Here is a 10,817-nt window from a genome sequence, read left to right as displayed (position 1 = left end):
ACATGGGCACTGTATTTCCTCACTTTACGGGTTTTATAGTTTAAAAAATAGCATGAGGCATTAGAAAGTATTTATATCAATCAATGGTATTTATTGAGTGCTTACTGAGTGCATAACATGGTATTAAACACTTGGGAGAGTATTCTACAGCAGAGTTGGTAGACACGTTCCACTTCTCTATCATACTCATTTTCCAACAGGGAGTCAGTCCCTTCTCCGGGGCAGAGCTGGGGGAAGCCGCAAGTCTCTCCCTTCTGGTGGTCCCGCAGAGGGGATGGAAGTCCACCCTGCCCCTCGGGTCAGAAGGCTTAACTGAATCTAGACCTCTGCAGCTGGCATTGTTTCCTGTCTAATGGACCACCTCCCCAGATCAGCAATCCCCCCGCCCTGCAGTTTCAGAAGCCGAAATGGACACATCTACGTCCTCCGATTATTCGCCTCCTCGGGGATTAAGCCCTCAGCTCCTGGCCGGAGAGGGGTACCCATCGAGGGGCTGGGGCCTCTAGTACCAGCCCACTCCCTCGGAGGACGATGGCTCAGCGTGGGTCCAGCCCGGACCCCACGGAGGGCACCGCTGCTATTTTTAGAAACGCTCTCGCCTCTGAAGAGCTCCATCCATTCAGTGGAGCGTGGTAGCTGGCACAGGCTGCGTCTCTGCCATCTGCTCAGCCCGGGGACCTTGCACCTGGACTGGGCCACTGCCATTAAATTTTTGGCTCTTCTCTAACGTCTCTTCCCTTCTCTCCCTACTGCCTTCCCATCCCGTTACCACCCAGCCATCTCTCCCTTCCACTTAAGCCCCTGAAGTTGACGTCACCAGAAGAGGTGGCGTCTGGAAAGGATTTAAGCCTTCTCGGTCTGACGGTCCCGTTGGCCAGCGGTACCTCGGCAGAGTTGCAGAGCCACATGGCGTAGGGCAGAGAAGGGTGGGGTGCTAGTTCCCGCTTCAGGTGGGCGATCTCAAGCTACCATATGGACGAGCGCGGCCACTCTCCGGGAGGAGATTCGGCAGGGGCGTCGGAAAGTCTAATTAATCGATCAGTCGTATTTACTGAGTGCTTTACTATGTGCAGAGCGTGGTACTGAGCACTTGGGAGAGTTCGCTACGGCAGAATGCAACACAACAGAATTAGCAGACACGTTCCCTTGCCCACAAAGAGCTTACAGTCTAGAGGGGTGGAAAGGCATTAATATGAAGTCCAGGGCCCTCTGCACTCTTCTCGCCCCTGCTCTCGAACCTGCTGGACTGGGAGGTTGTTGTCTGTTGGTTAAAGCAGTTCTCTAGAGCTTAACAATTGTATTCATTGAGCACTTACTCTGTATAGATCACTGTACTAAGTGCTTGGGGGAGTATAATGCAACAGAATTGACAGGCACGTACGCTGCCCAAAACGACCTGACAGTCTAGAGTGGGAGGCAGATGTTAATATGAACAAATAGGTAATTCATAATATATAATTTGAAGATATGTACCTAAATACCACCGGGTCGAGTCTGGGGTGAATATCAAGCGTCCAGAGGTCAGAATGGTGTTAGAGGAGCGGAGTGTGCAGTCTGGGTTGGGGTAGGAAATTAGTGGGGTGAGGCAGGATGGGGCGAGCTGATTGAGTGCTTTAAAGCCAATGATAAGGAGTTTCTGTTTGATGTGGAGTTGGATGGGCAGCCATCGGAGGTTCCTGAGGAATGGAGACACAGGAACTTAACATTTTTGTGCACAAATGATTCGTGCAGCAAAGTGTGGATTAGAGTGGGGAGAGACAGGAGAGCGGGAGGTCAGCGAGGAGGCTGACGCAGTAGTCGAGGCAGGATAAGTCCTTAAATCGGCATGGGAGCAGTTTGGATGGAGAGGAAAGGCTGGATTTTAGCGGTTAGCTAGCTAACATTGTCAGGTGGGTGCTGCTTGGGTGGGCAAAGGTCCTTGCCATGCGCCCTACCGAACTGCTGCTTGTGCTCAGTAATAGCCGATGGCAGGCCGAGATGCCAACAGGGGCCCAGAGTGGCACCCGATAAAACGGTTAACACATACCTCAATTCTTATTAGTATCGGCGTGACCTCATGGAAAGAGCACCGGCCTGGGTGGTAGAAGACCTGAATTCTAATTCCGGCTCTGCCACGGTCGCTTAACTTCTCCGGGCCTCAGTTTGCCCAACTGTAAAATGGAGATTAAATGCCTGTTGTCCCTTCCCTGTTGACTGTGTGCCCCACGTGGGACATTCTGTGTCCGACCTGATTAACTTGTATCTACCCCAGGAGTTTGTACAGAGCTAGAAATGTAGAAAGTCCTCGACAAACACCACCATTATCATTATTATTATCATTATTGTTATTATCTAGACTGCGAGCTCCTTGAGGGCGGGGATTGAACCTACCTACTCTGTTGCAGTTGTACTCTCCCAAGGGCTTAGAACAGTGTTCTGCACACAGTAGGCCATGAATACCATTGATTAATTGACGTAGCAGCCTAGCACATTCTCCAAAGCAGATTAAAATTGACTGTTTAGACTGTGAGCCCGTTACTGGGCAGGGATTGTCTCTATCTGTTCCCCAATTGTACATTCCAAGCGCTTAGTACAGTGCTCTGCACATAGTAAGCGCTCAAAAATGAATACTACTGAATGAACTAATTAAAAGTAAATGAGATGTTTGGCCAGCAATTCAGGATGGGTTCGAGAAACCTCCCTTCTAATGCAGACTGAGCAACTGGTCTCAGCAATGTGAGGATGAGGAAGATGGCACTGATGATGGAATCTCCAGTCAAGAGTGACGGTCCAGATACGGGAGGCAGTGAGGCCTAGTGAATTGACCAAGGGCCTAGGAGTCAGGACAACCTTGGTTCTAGTCTCGGCTCTGCCACTTGCCTGCTGTGTGGCCCCGGGCAAGTCGCTTCACTTCTCTGTGTCTCAGTTTCCTCATGTGTAAAAGGAATTAAGGCTGTGAGCCCTGTGGAGGACAGGGACTGTGTCCGACCTGATTAGCTTGCATCTACCCCTGTTTAGATTATGAGCCCGTTGCTGGGCAGGGATTGTCTCTGTTACATTCCAAACGCTTAGTACAGTGCTCTGCACACAGTAAGTGCTCGGTGAATACGACTGAATGAATGAATCTACCCCCGCCCTTAGCACAGTGCCTGGCACATAGTAAGCTCTTAATAAATACAAAAAAAGGGCAGTTAAATTCAATAATAATAGCTCTTCGGGGAAAGGGGCAAGGCGGGCTCATATCATCATTATTATTATTGTTATTATTATTATACAGTGAATGAGGATATTAGGCAAGATGCACAAGTCAAGCAGATTTGGGAAAAGGGACGGGTGTGTTACTCTGTCTTTCCTCCAGGAACACACATCTGGGGGAGGAGGCTGCTTACCCCACTCCCCCGGCTCTACCCTCTCCACCTTTCCACCATCTCTTTCCCAGTGCTCAGTGGCCCTTAAGAAGGTGGCGGGGAGTGAGGTGGGAGAAGAGCTTCTCCATCCTGAGCCAAAGAGGGCAAGGGGACAGATGTTCTCTGACTAGCGCTGTGAGAACAGAATACAGGATCCAACCCCGATGCCGGTAGCCAGTGTCTTCGCTCCAAATTATCTGCCAGCCTGCAGGCTGGACCGGAAGGGCATGAGAATGGGACAGGGGCAGGACGCTAGCTGGGTGTCCAGAAGCTCGACCTGAAAGTCCAGGTCAAGGGAGACCCCTGGAGTGACGGGGGAGGGGTCTTCGTTTACCCCTCAGCCCTGAGGCCAGGTAGTCTCCGCCGTAAAGGGAGCATCACCCGTCCACTGTTAGCATCTCAGGGGGCAGAAGGCCCCAGCAGATTGCTTGGAAGTTGGTTCTCGTTTCCGACGTCTCAGAGAACCTTCCTCCTGGGCCGTTACCACTAGGCCCGACGGGCCTAATAAGGCACATCCAAATGGAAATTCATCTTGCAAATGAGCTTTCTCTTATAATAAAATTATCGCTCTTCGTGGCACCATTTAAAGAAACACACATAGGGATTAACTTGTGGCTTGCCGGGTGATAGCCACAAGGGTGCTATTAGTTCCCTCTGTTAGAGTCAGAAAGCTTGGTTTTGGGGTTTTTTTTTTAACCTTTAAATGGCAAACAATGGAAATTTTGCTAGGGGCTTTTTGCTGGGCCCTCCTGAATCACTGCATATTTTAAAGCGTTCAGTGATCTACAGTATGAGTCATTCATCAACTTTAAAGTATTTTTGGAATTGTGTTATTTTACTCCCAGTTGCAGAAAAATCAAATATTGCCAAAGTGATGAAAAACACAGCAATATATATTTAACAGATTCATATGATGGGGCCAACATCTAGTCTGGGCCCGTGGCTATAAACGGGTAGGGCGATAAAGTGACTGCCGTGTTCAGAAAATGGCGGGAAGGTGCATCCCGTTTGAGCCGAGCTGGCTAGGGAGTTCTTGCAAGCCCTGACTGTCAATTAATCCTCCCCTGGGCTTGGCATTCCTTCAGGAGGAAGCTAAATAAGAAGAGTAATAATGGCATATTTGTTAAGCGCTTACTATGTGCCAGGCACTGTAGTAAGCGCCGGGGTAGATACAAGCTAATCAAGTTGGATATACAGTTCCTTTCTCCCATGGAGCGCACAATCCTAATCCCCATTTTGCAGATGAGGCAACTGAGGTACAGAGAAGTTAAATGACTTGCCCAAGGTCAAGAGCTAGGATTAGAACCCAGGTCCTTCAGACTCCCAGCCCTTTATAGAGGTCTGAAGCATCACCAGCTAAGTGAGAATGATCTCCATCAACGGTATCGATTGAATACTTACTCCGTGCAGGGCACTGTGTTAAACTCTTGGCGAGTACAATACACATGACATGAAACCGGCCCCCAGGGAGTTGACAGTCTAGCTGGGGAGACAGACACTAAAGTAAGTTGCAGGTAAGGGGGAGAAACAGAGTTTAAAGTCAGGCACACAAGTGCCCTGCGTGAGTGTTTCGTGTGGTGTGGCAGGGAGGGTCAGGGTTGGGACGGGGGAGGGAGTATCTAAGTGCTTAGGTGACTCACAATTCCCAAAGTGGCAGTAGGGAGGGGGAGAGCGCGGAGAGATGAGAGATCAGCCAGGGAAGGCATTAGTACAGTATATTATTTCGGTGCTCGGCACAGAGTAAGTGCTCAGAACAAACCATTAGTCAAACGCTGTCGCTGTCCCATACGTGCCTCCCGCCCTAGGACTTCGCCTCTTGGGTGATGATGATAATAGTAATAATGGTATTTGTTAAGCGCTTAACTCTGTGCCAAGCACTGTTTTAAGTGCTGGGTTGATAGAAGGTAATCAGGTTGTCACACTTGGGGCTCCCAGTCTCAATCCCCATTTTACAGATGAGGTAACTGAGGCCCAGAGAAGTTAAGTGGCTTGCCCAGGGTCACACGGCAGGCAAGCGGGAGAGCCGGGATCAGAGCCCATGACCTTCTGACCCCCAGGCCCGTGCTCTATCCGCTACGCCATGCTGCTTCTCACCTGTGAGCATGTGTGTGATGCATTTGCGATTGTGGTAGACCGGGCTTCAGGGAGAAATGAATCTTTCCTTGCTCCAGAGGCTCACGTCTCCATAACCTCCAACCTCCAACCCAGGGGACCTTGGTGGCTCTACTCTTCTCCGTCCCGCTGCTGGCTCTCGATCAAGAAGCGGGGTATTGAGCACTCTCGGTTTCTCCCAGGTTCAATCCCAACGTCCAGGCCGGGGCCTTTCTAGAGTCACCTGTCCGTCCCCGCTTGCGAGGGGAACCTCGAGTCCAGGTGACTTCTGCATTAATTACATTCCAAGCACACGGATACAGATCCGAGCTTTCGGGCCTGTCTCTTTCTATTAGTTTAACAAGCCCTGGTATTAATGAGATTGCTCTATAATTGAACCTTTTCATGGGTCCCTTGGTAATGAAATTATGCTAATGTGGATCTGGCACCATCGGGCATCCATCATAGTAGATCAAACGGCAAACATCGGCGGTGATAGGCCGAGGAGTGGAAACGTGCCGTTGATCATTACAGAGATGAACCGACCGCGCGGCGATGACGATTCCGTCTTCCCCCGTTCCGGTGGCTTGGGGCCTGCGGCCACTGTGTGGCAGCATGGGCCAGAGAACCGATCGGAGCCCACCGGAGCCCACGCCGCCCACGGAGCTGAGGGTCGGGCCGGCCGGGCCTTTCCCTTCCCGCGGGGGGCCTCTGCGCACCCGGGTCCCAAGAGGGGCATCTGGGGACCGAGCTCGGCCCTGGGTGGGACTCGGAGCTCCCCAGGGGTGGCCGAGCTGGAGGGTGACGGGTGTTGAGGGGCAGGGACGAGGGGAGGAAGAAAATTCTGCCCCAGGTTTGGGGGTTACTGAGAACCGGATGGATGCCGCGAGAGACGCGCGCGTCCCTTGCCCCACGAGGATGTCATGAAAATATCTGCTTCCTTGTGTTCCTCTCCCTCTTCCTCCTCCCCTTCTCCCCTTTCTCTTTTTTCTCTTCTCCCACCCCTTCTCCTCATCCATCTTCCTCCTCCTTCCTTCCTCTTTTTATCCTCTTCTTCCTTATGTATCTTCCTTCGAACCCCCCCATTCTCATCTCCCCCCCCCTTCCCTTCTTTCTCCTCCTCCTCTTCCCCCTTATTTTCCTCCCCTTCCTCCTTCCCCTCTCCATTTTCCTCCCCCTCCTCTTCCTCCTCCTCTGTCCCTTCATTTTCCTCCTCTCCCCACCCTCCCGGTCCCTTCTCCCCTCATTTTCCTCTTTCTCCTTCACCTCCTCTTCGTCGAACTCCTGCTCCCTCAACCCAGAGAGGCTCACGTTTCGCAGCCGCTCCCCGCCGGCCTCCGCGCCCTGTAATACCGGATGCCTCCCCATTTCCAGGTAACCCGATGAGCCAGGCCGGGAATGCGGATCCATTCCCCTGCACGTACACCCAGACAAAGCCTCGTCCGGCTGAGCGCCCACCGCCGGGCCCACGGATACTGTAGCCAGTCGGAGGATGCCAAGGGCCTTAACGCTGCCCTACTGGCTCCTTACGCGTTCGGTCATTCGTTGATTCATTCAGTCATATTTAATGAGTGCTTACTGGTTGCAGATCACTGTACTAAGCGCTTGGGAGAGTACGATATAACGATAAACGGACACATTCCCTGCCCACAACGAGTTTACAGCGTAGAGGGGAGGCAAACGTTAAACATTAATCCCTCTACTCCGAATGTGCCTATTTTATTGTTATATTGTACTCTTCCAAGTGCTTATTACAGTGCTGTGCACACAGTAAGCACTCAGCAAATATCAATGAGTGACTGCATGTACAGATACGCCCACAAACGCACGCGCACACACACGTTCACAAACACACCGGCAGACCCGCACATTCACTCGTACCCACTTGCACACCGCTCACATACATGCACTTAAGCAGGCACACCCACGGGCATACATATACACACATGCCGTCACATATGCCCACACATAGACCACACTGCAAATAAACACATCTGTTGGTGTAAATAAGTAGATAGAAACATATGTCTCCCAACAAGCATGCCCAAACAAACACCCTCTCCCAATAGAGGAAAACCCAACATAAAAAAAAGAGTTTTGAAGTGAAGATTTAACCCGCAGAAAAGAGCTTTTAAGACTGTAAGCTCATTGTGGGCTGGGAATGTGTCTGTCTGTTGTTATAACGTGCTCTCCCAAGGGCTTAGTACAGTGCTCTGCACATAGTAATCTCTCAATCAGTACGATTGACTGAATGCTTGAATGTCTTTCTTCTCTTCAACTCTTCGGAAATTCAGCCCACGGAGTTCGGATCTCTCTCCGCCAGGAGTGGCGAAGGAGCGATCGGTCGCACAGGTGGACAGCTGCTCCACCTGGCCTTCGCCCTCCATTCTCCTTCCCCGACGCCTGCCCCCTCCATCTTGCCTTTAGGAGTACGGCTGGCTGAGTCGGGAGAAGCCTGGAAATGCAAAACTGACCCGTGAAAGATTTCGAAACCATCCATTCCACAAAACTTCAAATCATCCCCAAAGCAAATAATCCTAAACAAAACAAAATGAAAAAAAAAAAAAATCTACCCATCTCTACCTTACCCTCGGCTGTTCAGTCAGCTCCCTTCGGGCCCGACCAATTCAAGAGGGCTTGGTGTCACCAATCACCGGGCTGTTGTAACAGATAAAAGAACCGTTTCCAGTCGTTTAAACCATAGGTAGGAAAGGGTTTGAATAAGTTACTCTGGGGCAGGGCTGGCAGGGGGGCCTCGGTGGTGCCTATTTACATTTGTTTGTTGATAGGAATGTGCGGTTATGTAGCCGGACCGAGATCAGCGTGGTGTGTGAATTCAAAGGGACGACAGGAATGGATCAGTCACAGGTTTTGTTTACTTTGCGTATGAAGCGATGCCAGTGTTTCGGGGGATGTTCGGAGCCTTTGGGTTGTGGATGGAATTGGTGGGAAGCTTTTTAGCCTTAGGTGGGCTTGGTTGATTCCCCCTCATCTATAAGGTGGTGAAGCTACAAGTCAGGACTGAGGTTTCAGTTCTGACTCTGCCCCCGATTTTCTTTGTGATTTTGGACGAAAAGCTTAATCCCTCTGGGCTTTAGTTTTCCCTATCGATGCAGTAGAATGATAATCTATCGATCAATCGATGATATTTATTGAGCACTGCCTATGTGCAAAGCACTTTACTAAGCGCCTGGGAGGATACAATACAATAGAATAAGCAGATGCATTTCCTGCCCATAACCACTAACGGCCTGTCCCTCAAAAGCATTATGATTAGTTAAATGATTCCTGCCAAACTCCTCCAAACACTGAAAATAATTTCAATTTATATAGGAATATTTTCCTCAAACGTTTTCACATGCATTAACTCATTGTTGTCCCAATCTCTGTGGGGTTGGGAAGAGAGAAGTGTTTTTTTTTTTTTCCCTTGTGGTATTTGTTAAGCCCTTACTATATGCCATGCTCTGTACCAAGCATTGGGGTAGATACCAGGTAATCAGGATGGACACAGTTTATGTCCCATCTAGAGATCACAGTCTTTCCATCTTACAGGTGAGGTCACTGAGGCACAGAGAAGTGAAGTAACTTACTTAAGGTCATACAGCAGACAAGTGGCAGAGCTGGGATTAGAACCCAGGTCTTACTCCCAGGCCCTAGCCCTTTCCATTAGACCACTCTCCTTGTTCTCCTTCCCATTTTACAGTCGAGGAAACCGGGGTCCAAAGAGGCTCACGGGAATTGCTCAGAGTGACCCAGTAGGACACCGGAGGGCAGGTCCGAGGGGTCCAGAACTCCTAACCTGGTGTTCGTTCCACCAGCCTACTCACCTCCTTAGGAATGAGAGGTTCTCTGGAAATATAATCCATTCATGCCACATAATAGCCATTCGTTCAAAATTAAAGGCATTGGGATTTTCCACAGAAAGGAAATGATATTCAGAATAAGAACTTCTTATATTTAATTCATATGTATTGGACACCTACAGGTTATATCACCATCCGGTACTAGACAGTCTAGGCGGAGACTCAGAGAAAGAAAAGATTTGGCTCCCGCTTTCGGGCAATTTACAGTCTAACAATTTACAGACATTAGCCAAACCAAAGAGACTATACAGTGAAACATGGTACTTGTTAAGTACTTACTATGTGCTAGGCAGTGTACTAAACATGGGTAGATACAGGTTAATCAGGTTGGACACAGTCCGTGTCCCACGTGGGGCTCTTGATCCCCACTTTGCAGACGCGGTATGGAGAAGTGATGTGACTAGCCCAAGGTCACAGAGCAGACGAGCAGCGGAGCCGGGTTTAGAAGCCAAGCCCCTCTGACTCCCAGGTCGGTGCTGTAGGCAGTGGGCCATGCTGCTGCTTCTGTCCTCAGAAGAAGAGAGTGCTTGGGACAGAACTGTTCTATTAAGGCACTATTCCCCTTTGGCTGTAGGACCATACACCAAAAATGGTTGCACGTGCTTCCTGGTTATGAATTGTGGGGCTCTTTGCATTCCAAATCATCCATGAAATCTATGCAAAAAAACCCTGCATCTTGAAATCACACGTGGGTTTTCCTTCTTTATAAGGACTCTTGATCAGCTCCAGGTCTACTGGTTTTTATTTTCCTGTCTCTACACTTTTCCAGGAAGGTTTTATTTTCAACTGATCGTTTGCATCTCTTTCATTCATTTCAGATCCCCCCAAGGAGGCGGCCAGTGGTACCAGGATCGCGTGGCCCATTGTGGTTGGTCGGTCGCCTGTCTGGTCAGGAGAAGACACCGGACGCCTTTGCGTGTAGTGTTTATTTTCAGCACCCAGCTTTCGTCTTCCCCAGTTTCTACTGCTGAGGTCTATACTTGGAAAGTGGAGACAGGGTTCAGGGAAACCTGGAAGAGGGATGCTAGTGTCCTGAAAGAAGGACAAGGGTCAGAGTCTTCTCGTGACACACTCCATGTAAGGTCTGAGGATTTCATTCAATCATTCATTCAATCATATTTATTGAGTGCTTACCAGGTGCAAAATACAGAACTAAACGCTTGGAAGAGTATAATATAACAACAGACACATTCCCGCCCACAACGAGTTAACAGTCTAGGGAGGATTTCCGTAAAGAACCTTTGGGTGAGTCCTTATAACCTGATAATAATAACTGTGGTGTTTGTTAAGCACTTACTGTTTGCCAGGCACTGTACTAAGTGCTAGAACACAATAATAATATTAATGTTAATATAATATTAATTAGAAGATGTTAGAAGGACCTCCCAGGTCCATGTTCCATCCATGAGGCCACACGGCATCTTCTTCTAATTTTGATCCCGGGATCCAATCGTGGCTCTGTCCCTTGTCTGCTGTG

Source organism: Ornithorhynchus anatinus, chromosome 11, assembly GCF_004115215.2.
Source record: "Ornithorhynchus anatinus isolate Pmale09 chromosome 11, mOrnAna1.pri.v4, whole genome shotgun sequence".
Taxonomy (NCBI): domain Eukaryota; kingdom Metazoa; phylum Chordata; class Mammalia; order Monotremata; family Ornithorhynchidae; genus Ornithorhynchus; species Ornithorhynchus anatinus.
This window is presented reverse-complemented; position numbering follows the sequence as displayed.